Source organism: Lynx rufus, unplaced genomic scaffold (genome assembly GCF_022079265.1).
Source record: "Lynx rufus isolate CCGP_SWC_20201006 ecotype Redwood Valley unplaced genomic scaffold, mLynRuf1.p SCAF_9, whole genome shotgun sequence".
Classification (NCBI taxonomy): Eukaryota; Metazoa; Chordata; class Mammalia; order Carnivora; family Felidae; genus Lynx; species Lynx rufus.
This window is the reverse complement of record NW_025814897.1, coordinates 14,475,643-14,491,861: the sequence shown is the minus strand read 5'-3', so window position 1 is coordinate 14,491,861 and position 16,219 is coordinate 14,475,643.

Genomic DNA, 16,219 nt, shown 5'->3' with positions numbered 1-16,219 from the left:
CTCCATGATATCATATTGTGTTCCAGGCTGGGAGATTCTCACCAACAGGCTGCCGTAGTCATAGCTCTGTCCCTGTTCCAGCACTGTGCCTCAGAATACCAGTCCAGAGGTGGATTGAGTAAGTGAATGGATGAACCCTAGGCTCATTTGGACATACTTCTTAGGGTATCCTGCCTCAAAGTAGGCTTTATTTTCAGTTCCCTCCCTCCCCAAAAAAGTGCCAGCTCCGTCACAAGCATTCTGTCCCCACTCCCTTCTTGGTATGGTTGACATGGAACAGAATAAACTTAAGCTCTGGGTACTTGTCTGATGCCATGCCATGGGCTGGTATCAGAGCAGCAGCCACAGATCAGGACTCCTGGCTTTGAGGCTGGCACTTAACTCTGTGCCAGGAGCCATGCTAAGGATGTAGAGATAAGTGACAGACAGTCCCTTAGTCTCCAGACAAAGAAGGAAACACAGGTGTAGGATCTTTATAATCACAACTGGTATGAACCGCTGCATACTTGAGGCACAACGTACACCCACAATTTAAAGTCTGGTTGCCCAAGTATGCACCTTCCTGATTAGCAATTAGTCTGAGATCTCTTGAAGTTCCCCCAAGCTCCTTGAATTGTTCAGTAACCCTGGGGGCTTCCTTGTTCTGGATAGGGTGGTGCCCCTCCAAATGCCAGGCATGGAGAGAGCTGCAGCTGAGGGCCCAGCGCTGCTGTGACTGACTGTGGCTTCTCATAGCTGATGAGAAGGGCCCATAGGCTCTTGTCCTGCAATCCTAAGGCCCCTGCCAGACCGCAGTGGGGCTCCAAACTTGGTCTTCAAACCTTCAGCACCCACACAGTCAGCCATTGTTACCAAAAGTATAAACACTGCCCAAGGATCTCTGGGTCTGGAGGAACCACACACATGGTTGGCCCAGACCAGCCCTCTCCTGTGCACTTTTGGGTCCTTGACTTGGGCCCTGGTCACTCACCGGGACACCCTCTTTCCTTAGGATAATTGTATTTTAGGGGTCTGGATTTTCCAGGCTGTTTGGTCCAGACACAGATCTCCCTGACCCATTCGGACTATTTCCAGTTTGGGGCTATTATGAACTGTGCTGCTGTGAACCTTCCTATACAAGCCTTTGTGTGGATATATGTTTTCTTTATAAGGTTTTGAAGTTTAAATAGGAGCTGACTAGGTTGTTAAAGCCAGAGGAAAACATTCCTGGCTGGGTACACATGTGAAAAAGCTCAGAAGATCAAAGTGCCTGCTGTATGCAGGGTAGTAGTTCAGTCTTGTAGGGGAGGAGAAAAATCTCTTTTCCTCTTTCCATCTTGGGTTCATTTCCTGAGGCCCTGAAAATTAGAATGACAAAAGGAGACAGACTAACAAGAGAAAAACTGGGGCGCTTGGTTTCGTCTCAGGTCATGATCTCGTGGTTTGTTAGTTCAGGTCCTACATTGGGCTCTGTGCTGACAGTATGGAGCCTGCTTGGGATTCTCTGTCTCCTTCTCTCTCTGTCCCTCCCTCCCTCTCTCTTTCTCTCAAAAATAAATAAATATTAAAAAAAAGAAAAACAGAGTTTATTAACACATGTGTCTTGCATTACACGAGAGAACTCAGTGATGAATAACTCAAATGGGTAGTTAGAACTTGGGCTTATATAGCATCTTAACAAAGAACAATAAATTTGTACAGAAGTGACAAGACAAAAAAACAGGGGTTTAGGCTCTTACTGGTGGCAGGCTGTGGGAAGGTAAATAATGTGGGGGAAACTAATGGAATATAAGGTGGTTTTAGCAAGATTTCTTATGTAGATTACTCTGGTGCCTTCGTGCGCTGAAAAGAGTCTAGCGTTGTCATCAATGATTAACAGTCATCCTGCCCTTCCTGGTATAGAGGAGACCAAAAAGTTTGCCCTGTGTTGGCTTTTTAAAAATTGCCTTTAGTCCACGAGCATCTGGGTGGCTCAGTCGGTTAAGCATCCGACTTCGGCTCAGATCATGATCTCACAGTTCATGAGTGAGTTCAAGCCCCTTGTCGGCCTCTGTGCTGACAGCTCAGAGCCTGGAGCCTGCTTCAGATTCTGTGTCTCCCTCTCTCTGCCCCTCCCCTGATCATGCTCTGTGTGTCTCTATCTCTCAAAAACAAACATTAAAAAAATAATAAGAAAATAAATTGCTTTCAGTCTAAAGTGAAACATGTGCCAGAGTGGCATGTTTTGAGGTAGCATCCTCTAAACCCTTTCATATCTCAGGGGATTGGGATAGAGAGGTAGCAGGTGCTGGACCACTAAGACACTGTGAATGGGGGAGAAGTGTGCTGAGTTGCATCTTAAAGGCTGTAAGGAAACTCAGAGCATTCTATAGGAATCAGTATATGGTCAGATGTGCTTTGTGGAAAGATCACAGGCTTGTAGCACAGAGAATGGGCCAGCTAGAAAGGTGTTATAACTGACAGGTGAGAGATAAAAAAAGTTCTAAACCTGGTCCTGGCTAGCGGTGGGGGTGATTGGAGGGCGGATTGGATAGATTGAGGCTCTGTGTCTGTGTGTCCATGGGGAGGGCAGGATGTGGGGGCTGAGGGGGTAGCCTAGTGATTCAACCTTGCCTGCAGCCCCACGAACACCCCTTTCCCAGTGGGGAGGCAGCCCCCAGCTCTCTTCTCACGCACTCGTGTATGGCTCTCAAGGTTAGCACTATGGGGGTCAGCGCTGTCTAAATGTTGATTACAGAGACGGTGGGAGCTGCTCAGATTTCTAATTAAGATTAAAGAATGTACCTGGCTTATAAATGGTTCTCAGGAATGTATAATTTGATTAGCCTGTTTTCTCTGGGCGCTTTAATTTCTGGATTAGTGAACCTGGCCTCTGACGCCAGGTGGGGCCACTTGCTCACCACACACAAAGTTTGGGACCCTGCTGGCTATTAGGATGGGAGGTAGGTAGTTGGGGCAAGAGGCAGAGCAGAGCAAGCCTTGGGCAGAGGGGCACTTCTTCTCTTTCTTCTCATCTTCCTCCCTCTCTGCTTCTGGACAAGAAGGACGAATGCCCAGCTCGGGATCAAAAAGTGCCCAAATGTTGACTATAAAATAAATGTGCTCACTTGGACCTCATTTACATTCATTTATTTCTCTCCAAAGGTGCCTGAGGCTGGGCCCTCCCACTCCTGAATCCGGTTCCTCTTCCCTCCCCCTTTCCGTTTTGAGCCCGGCCAGCTAATCCCCAGCAGGGCCCCCAGCAGGGCTGAGGTCTCTTTAGGGAGCATTGCCCCAGTGTCAGCCATAATCACCCGGCAGCTTTAGGGCCGTGTCAAAGGCCACCTCTTTCCACTGGGCCCTGGGCACTGCCAGTGAGGGGCCAGGCCGACTGTAGGAATCTGGCGGACAGGGGAAGTCATATCTCCCCTGCGGGAAGCATCCGAGGCTCCGGGGAAGTCACTCTTCCTTCACCCTCCTCATCTTCCTGCCCCAGACTGCCTTATGACTTGTGACCCTAGGCACTTTCCCTTCTGTGGGTCTCTTCCACCATTAAAAATAAGTAAATAACTCTATTTTGTGACCACGTTGATATAAAGACAAATAAATTGATATTATATGTTAAAATTCTTTCTCTGGAAGCTCATTTGTTTTGTTCTGATTTTAAAAGAAATTAAAACACTTCCGATGGGCCTCAGATAAGGCAGCTCCCCAAAGCTCCCAGATGGCAGCCTACCTCCCACCCACTGACCTAGTGACAAGTGGCAGGACTTGGGGCTCTGGCAAACCAGGTCTACTCCATCCAGCAGAGGTCCTCAGGGGAAGCCTGTGTTCGTTCTGCCCTCAGGCCATCCCTAGCCTCTCCCTAGCCCCTCTGCACCCTGCTTCTGAAACCCAAGACACTCCTGTAGATGGCACCAAAGCTTTCCCAGCCCCCAACCAGGCCTGTCCTAGATGGCTCTCCTTTCCTGGGCCTCATTGTTTTCTGTCTGTCTGCCTTGCTCTTGGACTTGCACATGACTGACCTCTGGGGGTCTTGGTGCAATGCTCAGCTCCTGGGGGGTAGGGGTTCTGAGAGTGGCTTAGGATGCCTGGGGGTGGGGAGTCTGTGGGGTGTTTAAAGAAGATTCCAGGGGCTCTCACCTAGACTTCTACATCAGATGGTCAGGTTGGAGTGGGGAATCTGCCCTGTAAGGGCCTCCTCAGGTCATTCCCTCCCCATGCACATGAATGTTGGAGGGCCCTGGTGTCACAAAAGGGCACGAACTCTCCTTGCTCCTTCTTCCTTTTCCCAGGCCTCAGGCTGCTTGCTTGTTTCACCCCTGCACAGAATTCAACCAATGTCATCAACCACAGTGATAGGAATGATGGAGGAGGAAGGGAGAGGTGTAGTCCAATCGGTGCTTCGTGGAGTTTAGAGTCTTCTTTCCAAGAGGGTAGGGATTGCCCTCTATCTGCCACTCCCACCCCCACCCATACAAGAGACTTGTCTTTTCAGGCTTGTGTGGAAGAGGTCTAGAGGCTCAGATCCATCCACCAGCTTCTGAAGTTAACAGGAAACATCTCTGACAAAAATGCTTATTGATAGAAAAATGCTCAGTTTTAGGAAAGCAGCATAAGAAACAGTGAAGGCAAGAATTGCATGCATTTTTTTTTAAAGATTTTATTTTTAAGGAATCTCTACACCCAATGTAGGGCTCAAACTCACAACCCTGAGATTGAGAGTCGCATGCTCTCCCGACTGAGCCAGCCAGGCCCCCCAGAATTGGATGCGTTTGAAGAAATGATTCTTGTTTCTCTAAGAAGGTGTGCTGGAAGGTAACCTAGGATCTGGGGAGGGCACCCCTGGGCTCCTTCCTCAGCATGGCCACTAACCAGTTAGGGTGTGACCTAGACCAAATCCCTTGACGCCTCTGTGGCTCCTCAGGACCTACTAAAAAAACAATGTGTGTTTCAGCATTTTGAAAATGATAGTGAACTCTGCACATCATTATTATTTTTCCAAGTATTTTGGTGGTTATTTTAAGGGGAACAATGTAGAAGAAACTGAGCCCTAGAGAAGTTTGGAGACTGGAGTTTGGCTCTGCTCCCAGCTGGCTGTGTGATATGGAGACCCTTCACTGGTCTGGTCCTTATAATCATCATTCCATAAAGGGAGGAAGGACTGCATAATATTCCGGCTGGGTTTTAGGACTTCCTGGGGCAGTCTAACTCGGATTCCAAGAGTGGGTTCTGCCAGAATTTCTGCTTGGTGTATCCAGAACCCCCTTGAGTTCAGTTTGGGCTTCCCTGACCTCCGAAGCCCTGGCCTGGCCTTATAGGAGGTGGAGATTGGGCAGCAGGATCTCTGGTCAAGGGGGGCATCGCTCTGGAGGCAGCCAGGGACAAATCCTGCAAGATTTGGGATGACAAATTGCTTAGGTCTCTGCAGCTTCAGTACTAGGAGGCCACCTTGTCCCATTCCTGGGCAGACTCCTATGCGTCCAAAACATAAGGCTCCTCCCTCAGCGATGCCTTCCTGGGATGGATATATCTGCAGTTAGTTGTGCCTTGTACCCCGCTCTTTTTCCTTCCCCCGTCTCTGTCCTCGCCTCCCGTCGTTGTCCAGAGGGCCTGGGAAAGGGATCGAGAACCAGGAGGGGTGGGGTGGAGTGTGGGGGCGGGTGGGGCGTAAGGACTGGCGGTCTTCCCCGCGCTTGGGGTCTCCCAGTCCCTCCCGGCCGCTGCCGAGCAAGCTGGCAAGGGGGATGCTCTAGGCTTCCCGCGCTGTGTTCGGGGAAGCGTGTTGGGACGGGGCTAATGATAATTAACACTTGGGGCTCGTTTTGTCTTCGAAGTGCTTTACAAACACGACCTAATTAGTCCGCGGGGAGGAGCGGCGCCACCGAAACGCTTGCTTGCTTTATTATTCATTTCTATACCGGCTGGAGCACGCAGCTCCGCTCGAGTGTTGGCGCAACACTCGATGCATTGGCTAACACGCTTGGCCTCCCAGACCCTTCCCACAGACCCAGACCCAGCTCTTAGGGTGGGGTGGGGTTGGGGGGGGGGCGCCGCAAGGCCAAGTGCGACTCTGCCCAGTTCAGCCTCTTTTCACGCATCTCATTTAATCTCTGCCGCACTCTGGAAAAATTTGTAGGCTCTGGGGCTCAGGAGGTTAAGCGACTTGTCCAAGACCACACAGCCCATAGCGAGGCACTGTAACTCAAACCCAGCCCCGGAATCTCAAAGCTCCAGGTCTTCTCCACCTCCCAGGGCGCCTCAAGGGCCCAGCGCAGCTAGGTTCTGGGCATCCCGCGGGGGATCGCAGCCTCTGGGCGCAGTGGCGAAGGCGGGCGAAGGCTGGTGGCTGGCGGCGGTGCGCGCGCGCTTCCCGGGCCGGCCGAAACTGTTGCCAGAGCAAAGCTCCTTGCTACACCTGAGCGGGGGACAGATGTGCATCAATATTTATTCGGAACTCCCAGGAAACCTGGATGAAGTGTAATTATCTCAGCTCAATCAGCTCGGATTAGCATAACATCAAGTCACCCAGCAGACGAAGGGTTTGATTTCGGGGATCAAAGCGCCGCGCTGTAGCCGCTGATTAATCGGGGAGAAGAGAGCGGCGAGAAGAAAGCTGTGCGGGCTCCGCGAGTCGCAGCTGCACCGCTTTGATGCGCGGATTGTGCCAAGTTAACTTTCCCGACTTTCCCGGCCGGCTCGGCACTCGCCCCCGCGGCTTCCCAGACCCGTTGCGCCCGCCGGGGCTCCGGGCTTCAGCGCCACCTCTCGGGCAGCAGGTCACGAGCTCCAACGCCAACCGCGACCCCTGCCCACTCTGAGGCGTGCTGTGAAGCGGGGTGCTTATCCGTGGATTTTCTGCTCGGAGGTGCAGGGCGCTACCGGGCTCTTTCCGCGGGGACTCTGGCCGGACTCGTGCAACGACCGCCACGTTCTCTTCGGGGAGCACAGCACTGAACATTCTTCCGGCTGAGTATCGGAGGGAAATGCCGGCCTTCAAGGCCTTCCCAGGCCGGCCCCAGCCAACCTTTCCCGCCCCACCTGCCAGGTGTCCACCCACCACATAAAAAGTGCTCAGATTTAAAAAAAAAATTTTTTTTTAACGTTTATTTATTTTTGAGAGAGAGACAGAGCATGAACGGGGGAGGGTCAGAGAGAGAGGGAGACACAGAATCTGAAACAGGCTCCAGGCTCTGAGCGGTCAGCACAGAGCCCGTTGCGGGGCTCGAATGCATGGACCGTGAGATCATGACCTGAGCCAAAGACTGCCGCTTAACCGACTGAGCCACCCAGGCGCCCCAAAAAGTGCTCAGATTTTCTTAACTCGCCCCATTTTCTTGATGCTGTACCTTTGCACAATCTATTTCCCTTACCCGGATACCCTTCTGCCCCCTTTTTCCCTAACAGACTCTGACATCTTGAACACTCAGCCCAAACGCATCTTGCCTGACGCTTCCAGTCACTTCCTGAGCGAGGGCAGCCTCTGAGGTGGTGCAGTGGCATTGTGCCGTCACCACTATCTGGGTGGCCCTCCTTCCCCACCCACTGCATCACTGCTTGGCACGGAGCGCCGGAAGGGCCTGGAGAAAACCATTTTCTGGAGGACAGGATGCACAGGAGGGTTAGATTTCACCGATAATCTGTATCTCTAGCCTGCCAACTTCAAGACTCCCCCTTCTAATTTGCACTGTCTCCCCTTCTCCCCCATCAGCAGTGCTGAGGGCAGGAACTCTTTCATGCCCATGTTTGTGTCCTGTAGGATACAGTCCTTGGCCCTAGACAGATGTGTATTTTACTCTTGCCCTTTTGCCAGTTCTGTTGACGTAACCAAGTCACTTGACCTCCTGGCGAACTCAGACTGCCTGGCAGCAGAGGTCTTTGTGACCGTGATGTTCTGTGTTCTGTGGTCTTCCTTCATAAACCCTGTTCAGTGAAGCCACTCTCAGGGGCCAGTGGCCCAGTGGGTGTCAGAGAATCTTAGAATCTTAAGGTTGAAGGGAAGCTCACAGACCCCTTCCTCATCCTCTTGACAACCAGCCTACATCCTTTACTAGAGAGAATGGGGGAGTGGAACAGGGGTCCTGAGGGTCTGCCCTCGACTCACATGAGAGCTTGCTCAGCATGGTGGGGGCAGGGAAACTGGAGGACCCAAACGGCTACTCTTCAAGGCTCTCTCTGGCTGATAGGATGAAGGCATCTGCCATGGCATCATCCAGAATGTCTGGGCACCAGGATTCTTCCCACTGGAAGCACCTGGAGAGCAGGGGAGACCCAGAGGGTCCCAAAGCTGACACATGTGTGTATGCATTGGGGTCCTTCTCTGGAGTCTATACTCCTTGAGGGCAGGGACTGTCTCTGAGTTATTTCCCACTGTGCCCTAGAATCAAATCTCGGTTCCTGGCACATAGGGACTCAATAAGTAGATGTGGAATAAATTAAAGAAGAAATGAACGCAAAAGGGAGGCAGGAAAGAAAGAAGGAAGGGAAGAAGGAGGGGAGGGTTAAAAGAGTACCTGTCCTGGCAGGGGGGCTGGGTCTTGAGGGTGGGTGGGCATGTGCCCAACACGCTGGCAGAAAGATGATTTATCTCCATTTCAAATCTCTGCCATGCAACATCGTGGATTTTTCTCTCCCCTTTAATTAAGAACTAAATATAGATCTTAATTAAGACACTGATGAATTTAATTTAGAGTGGCATTAGGGCCTTCACTTGCAGAGCTCAGTGCCGTGTTTGTATAATGTGGGATATGCGCTAAATGAGTGCTTGCTTGTTACCACCATAAATAATTCCCTTGCAAATCCCTTTTGAAGCGTTACTAACACTAATCTGCCCCCATGTAGAGGATGCTCTTGGACGCCCACTGCCTAGCCCCCTCTTTGTTTGTCTACCTCACAAGAAGGTCCCATCTCGTCCCCCCTGTTCTGACCAAGCTGGAATCCTCCCCTTTCCCCACTTCGGCTGCCTTGCTCACTTCTGTCTTTGTTCACACAAGTCCCTCTGCTGGGAACGCCTTGTCCTCAGTTCTCCCTCCCAGTCTGTCAGGAGAACTCCTCCCCTCCCGTCAAGTTCAGCACAAGTGTGTGGGGTCGATGAAGCCCTTTCTGCTCTGTCTCTCCTTCTCCTGATCTCTAAGCACATGAGCTGTGAGCTCCAAACTCCCAGAGGGTCCTGTTGATTCCAACACTGGTTCAGCCACATGCTGTTATCATTTCATCACTTGTGTTATCTCCATCGCCCCAACCGGGTTTGTGAGTGACAAGCATGGGGCCTGTGCACAGTAGGAGGAAGTGGTGACTGTGGTTTTCATCCATGGAGCTCAAGCAGCTAACGCTCCCATCTCAATCCTGGACGCCAGGCACAGTGCTGGGACCTGGGAGACGCTCACAATTTCTGCAGTGCATCAGGGCACAGCAAGGGCCGGCAAGTCCGCTTGTGTTGTGTGGACGGGGAGAGCATCACCTGGGCCCATTTCATTCATTGTTCAGGCTCTGGTCTGATGCCAAGAGGGTCAACATGGTGATTTAGAGCTGTGCCCTGGAGTCTGGCAGTCTGATTTAGGCTCTGTTACTTTATCTGTAAATTAGGGTTGTCATGAGGCTAAGTGAAATGTTGCTTTCAGTGCCGTGGATGACGCATAGTAAGTGCCCAGGAAAGGGTAGTGGTGTGGATGACGGTGTTTGGTTGACACGCTAACTTAGTTGGAGATTGGGCAACTCGCACTGAAATGAAGGAGCAGAACGTATCGTTCATACTTGGTATACAGGGAAATTGGGGTACAGGGAGTGACTGGGATACGTGGAGTTCCTGCCTCTTCCGGAACTCTGTGCTTTTTGTCCACATTGCCTGTGGCCCTGGGCTCTTCCCTGTGACATGAAGGAACAGGATAGAGCGATTTCACACAGTCCACACCCCCACCCCCGCCTTGTTGTGTTGGGTGACTTAGCCCCCTGGCTTCTCCTCTCTCTCTCTCCCTCGCATTGGTGCAATTGCATCGCAAGTGTCTAGAGAGTGGGGACTTTGATTTTCAAGCATGCGCCCTGCAGTGCCAGGCACACTGCTCTTTCATGTGGCAAGTGGTAGCTCTCTGTGATTTGAAGCACTGAATAATTTTCCCGAGCCTACTATCCTGCTCCGGGACAGCTCTTCTGGGCTCTGAACAAAAAAAGGTTTGCCTTTTGAAATTTGTGACTTCAGTTCCCTTCTTTCTCTCATTACTAGCACAGATTGAACACAATCTGTGTGTGTCTAGACCCGCATTTCTCAACCTCACTACTACTACTGACATTTTGGGCCAGATTATTCTTTGTGGTGGTAGTGGTGGGGGTGCTGTCCTGTGCGCTGTAGGGTGTTTAACAGCAGCCCTGATCTCTACCCAATGACACCAGTAGCAAGTCCTCTCTCCCAGTTGTGACAACCCAGATGTCTCCAGACATTGCCAAATGTTCCCTGGGGGGCAAATTGTCCCCAAACCCATAGCTTTATCCTAAGCACAGGCCATATGCATTATCCTATTTACCTAGTTGCCAAACTTGTCATATAGATACTATCGTAATTCTCACTGTACAGATGAAGAAACAGACTGAGTAGGGATTCTGGAATCAGGCACAGTGTCAGTTGGAAGCTGGGCACACTCATTAATCTTTAGCCTGAGTTTCTCACCTATAACATGTAGACAATCATACTTTGCTCTCAGTGTTATTGTCAAGTTCTTAGCACAGTGCTTGACATCTGGTAAGTGTTCAATAGACGTTACCAAATATTCTCTTGCAGATGCACATTTGGAATCAACAAATATTTTTAATGCCTACTATGTGCCAGTACTAGTAACAATATTTATTGAATAGTCATTATATGGAGACACTGTTTAAATGTATTAGCTCATTTGACCCTCATAGCAATCCTCCATGGTAAGTGTTATTCTTACGACGAACAGAAGCACAGAGAGTTAAGCAACTGGCTAGTAACGTGTGAGGCGGAGGTTCGAACCCAAGACAGTGTTGCTCCAGAGCCCATGCTCTTTATTACCGCACCATGCGGTGGCACCAAGTTCTCAACGGCAACGTCCATGTTCATTTTGCTTATGAGCTCCATCTCCAGAGACACTAGATCTGCAGCGTCCAGTTTGGTAGCCATCAGCCATGTGTGGCTATTTAAATTAAAATGAATTAAAATGGGGGCACCTGGGTGGCTGACTTTTGGTTTCTGCTCGGGTCACGATCTCACGGTTTGTGAGTTTGAGCCCCGCATTGGATTCTGCACTGAGGTTGTGCAGCCTGCTTGTGACTCTCATTCTCTCTCTCTCTGCCCCTTCCTCAAAATAAATAAACTTTAAAAAATCTTATTTAAAAAAGATAAAAATATAAAATGAATTAAAATGTAAAATTTAGGGGCTCCTGGGTGGCTCAGTCATTTGAGCATCTGACTTTGGCCCAGGTCATGGTCTTGCGGTTCACGGGTTCAAGCCCCACATCAGGCTCTGTGCTGACAGCTCAGAGCCTGGAGCCCGCTTCAGATTCTGTGTCTCCTTCTCTCTCTTCCCCTCCTCCTTTCATGCTCTGTTTCTCAAAAATAAATAAATGTAAAAAAAATTTTTTAATGTAAAATTTAGTTTCTCAGTCATACTAGCCACATTTCAAGTGCTCAGTGCTCCCCCGTCCCCCACCCTGTATTTAGTAGCTAGGGCATCCCAGATATTGAACACCCACATCATCACAGACAGCTGTATTGGACAGCGCTATTCTAGGACTGTGGAAATGAATTGCTTTAAGAGTTTTTTAGTGTCCCTTTAGATAATTGGTGTCGATTAACTATTCTGTTTCCAGAATTGTACAGCCACCAGAGTAATTTGTTCGCTTTTTATTTTAATGGTGAGGTAGGGAGGAGGGGCAGAGAGAGAGGGAGAGAGAGAATCCTGAGCAGGCTCTGCGCTGACAGCAGTGAGCCCAATACAGGGTTCGAACTCATGAACTGTGAGATCATGACCAGAGCTGAAGTCGCACACTCAACCAACTGAGCCACGCAGGCGTCCCAGTATTCTGTTCACTTAATGTTGATGAAGTCCCTACTGTGTGTCTGGAACAGTATTTGGGACTGAAAAATGGAAAGATAAATAAATAAATATGGTCCCTGCTGATAAGTGTAGTTCGTAATAGCATTAGGTTGTTAACATGCAGAGCTCAGTGCAGTGCTTGTGTTATGTATCTAGGAGCTAAATGAACCTGAGAGGGGCTTGCTTTGTGTAAGAGCCAAATGTCATGGAGCAGGTGCAGGGGCAAATAACTCAGAGTTGGGTTAGTGGTTTCCTAGATGAGGGACCTGGGGACCTTCCTTGAAGGACACTTGGTCATTCCTTAGGCCGAGACTGGTCAGTGTTCTCTGGGTCTTGGAGATGCTCAAACTCCCTTTGGCTGCAATTTCTGCTGTTGAAACTTGCAGCGAAGAGGGTCTAGCTATTAGGGCAGATTGGTATTATTTAAAGGAGATTTTGTCAATTGGTAAAGAAGTTACATTCCGGGTGAATCCATAGTTGAGCATGATGAGTGGGTTTGGAAGAGAAGAGACAGAAAATATTAGGGTGTCACCTCTCCTTGCACCTCTGGAGACCCAGTGTCTTTCTTTACTGATTGTGAGCTGAGCCTGTCTCCCACCTCCCTGGAGCTCTCAACCTCCAATCCCCACTGTGTCAGCTGACCCTGACCAATTGCCCATCTTCCTGCTCCCATTCAACACTCCCCTAGCTCAGAAATTGCTTGGTGATATTGGGAACAATGAGGCCTGACTCTGTTAGTTCAGAGCAAAATGCTTTTTTTTTTAAGGGTATTGCATTCCTGGTGATGTATGGATAAGTCAGGAGAGCAGAAGGAAAGTAGGGACAGGAGGAGAAGGTGAGGAGTTGGGACTCCAGAGAGGCTAGAGCCTTGAGGGACAGGAAGGTGGCTGCTACTGCTGGTCCATGGGCTCATGGTCCTGCAGGGCCAGGCCCTGGCTCAGTCCCACCAGAGGAGAAACCCTGGGTGCTTGGCAGGGAGGGGAGAAGCCATCAGGGATGCCAGTGAGCGAGGGCCTGTGGAGAGCTTATCATTCTTGGGGACAAGAGAGGAATTAAATTTGGTTTCATTTCATCCTTGCTGTCTTAGACAAGAGTGAGGCAGTGAGAGGGGCTTGAGGGAGAAGGTCCACTTGGGGTCACACTGGGGCCCAGACCCTGCAATGGTCATACAGCAGATGAGTGGCTCCATCACTAGAACCGAGGATGTGTGTGTATGTGCGTGTGCATGTGTGCGTGTGTGTGTGTGTGTGTGTGTGTATCAGTTTTTCATTCCTTTAGCTGCCTAGTGGTGTTCCCTGATGTGCACGTAACTGTCACAGGTGGTTTAACCATTCACCCCCTTTGGGTTGTTTCCACTTTGGCTATTATTATTGTGTATTTAATAGACTTAATTTTTTAGATCAGTTTTAGGTTTACAGAGAGATTGAGTTGAAAATACAGACAGTTCCCATATATCTCCTCCACCCTCCCCCTCACAGTTGTATTATTAACATCCTGCATTAGTGTGGCACATTGGTTACAGTTGAACCTGTATAGATATGTAATTATTTTTATTTTACTTATTAAAAAATTATTTTTTTATGTTTATTTGTATTTTTGAGAGAGAGAGAGAGAGAGAGAGACAGAGATAGAGACAGAGCATGAGTGGGGTAGGGACAGAGAGAGAAGGAGGCACAGAATCTGAAGCATGCTCTAGGCTCTGAGCTTTCAGCACAGAGCCCAGTGTGGGACTTGAACTTATGGACCACGAGATTATGACCCAACCTGAAGTTGGAGGCTTAACTGGCTGGGCCACCCAGGCACCCCAATTTTATTTTTTTAACCTTTATTTTTTTTTTTTTGAGAGAGCATGAGCTGGAGAGGGGCAGAGAGAGAGAGGGAGACACAGAATCCAAAGCAGGCTGTACGCTCTGAGCTGTTAGGACAGAGCCTGATGTGAGGTTCAAACCCACAAATCGTGAGATCATGACCCGAGCCGAAGTTGGCCACTTAACTGACTGAGCCACCCAGGCACCCCTTGATACATTATTATTAATGAAAGTTCATAGTTTACGTTAGAGTTTATTCTTGACTTTGTACATTCTGTGGGTTTTGACAAATGTATGACGTTGTGCATCTATCATTATAGTATTACACACAGTAATTTCACTGCCCTAAAAATCCTCTGTGTTCCACCTACTTATTCCTCCCTCCCCCTGGCACGCACTGATCTTTTTACAATCTCCACAGTTATTTCCATGGCTTTTTTTTTTAATCTTCTTTTTGGAATTTTCTAGAAGTCTGCCCCGTTGGATCTCTAGACTCGACCATGCCTAGCCATAGAGCCTTTTTGGTACTCAGGCACCATAGGATGCTGGTTCAGGAGTGTGTGAGCAGCCTGCACATGAATTTGAATTGCTTTCTTTTAAAGCCCAGCTGTTGCTGGAACTGGCTGATCTAGCCCCAGTCCGTTGGTTGAGCTGTGGCCTCAAGAGGGCTTGGAGCTCCAGGCCCCGTCTGGGGGTGAGGGAGAGCAGGGCAGGGGAGGGAGTGGCTTCATCAACTGAGAGTTCAGCTCTGGGGTCTTTTCCAGCCCCGAGGCCCTTGGAGACCCCAAGCATTCAGCTCCCTTACAACTGAGCGTAGAAGCCAGCTGCCTGGGCCTTCTCCCTCCCAGTGCCGCTGGCTCAGCCTGGGGCTGCCTCCTGGCTTGTGGGCTCCCCCACTAGGTCCCACTTTCATTTATAAACAGACAGTAAAATAAGCAATTGATTTTTGGATATTACATAAGCTGAGTGAGGGAAAGTTTAATAAGGAAAAGAGCAGAGGGAGGGGTCTGAATATCTTAAACTGAAAACTACAAAAAGCCTACCATTTCCAACCTAAACTGAAACAGCTTCAAACCTGCTATGATCAGAGAGAGTGCAGGTGGCCCCAGGCCCTTAAGAGAAGGCTGGCCCAGCCAACCAGGGCTCTGCCATGTCCCACTGGAGGCTGAGCTAGGCAAGTCTTTTCTCTTTCCTCCCATTACACCTCCTGGGGTCACTCCTTATGTTCTCCAGGCCATTCTGTACTTCCACAGTGTTTCATGTGGTTCCCAAACTACTTTGAGGCAGACTGGGACTTCAGGCAGGGGACACACAGGATGTGAGGGTGGGAAGAGACCACAGTGACTGAAGTCAGCGCCTCTCATTGTACAGATAAAGGACCCCAGGTTGAGATGGTGCTGTTAGCATATAACAGGGACCGTAGCTCAGAGGTCCCAGTTCCCAGCCAGGGCCCATCTCTTGTCGTCAGGTGAGATGATTAATGCATAGTGCTTTGCAGGGAGCCAACGATCAATACTGTTGTCAATACTATTGATGTTATATACACTCTTCATGAGGAAACTGGGCTTTGGCAAAGTGGCTCTCCCTTGCCCAGGCCTCTGGATTCCTGGTTTGCTGTTCTTGACTGTTCCATGTTTCTTTTATGGTCCTGCTCATCTAACTCATTTCAGGTTGGGTGGGCTGTCCAGACCACGTTATTGATCGTGTGTGTGTGTGTGTGTGTGTGTGTGTGTGTGTGTAGGGTGGGGCAGTAATGGTATGGAAGGGTAGCTAACATTTGGCAGGAGGAGGGTGGAGGGTTAGTAAGGGTCTTGTAGTAAGGCCTCCCAAGCTGGGCAGATTCTCCTTTAGAACATATGGCCCTGAGAAGTCATGTGGGCACTAGTATAGCCTCTGTGCCCCCTTCTCTTAGACCATCTCAGCTCTAGAGTCCAAAGAATGCTGGTGGACAGGCTATGAATCCCATGTCCTCCTCAAACCCTGAGTCCCATGAATGGGATCCCCAGAGACTGTAAAGGCTAGATGGATGACCCTCCTTTTATGGTCTGTTGCTGGCCTGCTTTGAGGTCCTTGCTTGGGTTGGGTTTTAGAGCCAGCAACTGAAAGGTACCCCCTCCTGCTGGCCGGAGCCAGGGGGATATTCATCCTGCATCTGGTGGTGGTAGGCTTTACATAGTAGCTAAATCCTTCCCTGGAGTCTTGGGTTCTCTTTAAGAAAAGATTTGGAAGTGTGAGAAAGCACGAAAGTCTTGGTGACCTTTCACTGGGTTGTGGAGATGGCAGGATGGCTCTTGTCCCGGCTGTTTGCACCCACATAGGACGATAAACAAGTGCTTAGTGATGCTCTGTGATGAGAAGTGGAGCCTGATTAAACACCCCAAGGGAGAGGGGCACGGACTGGCC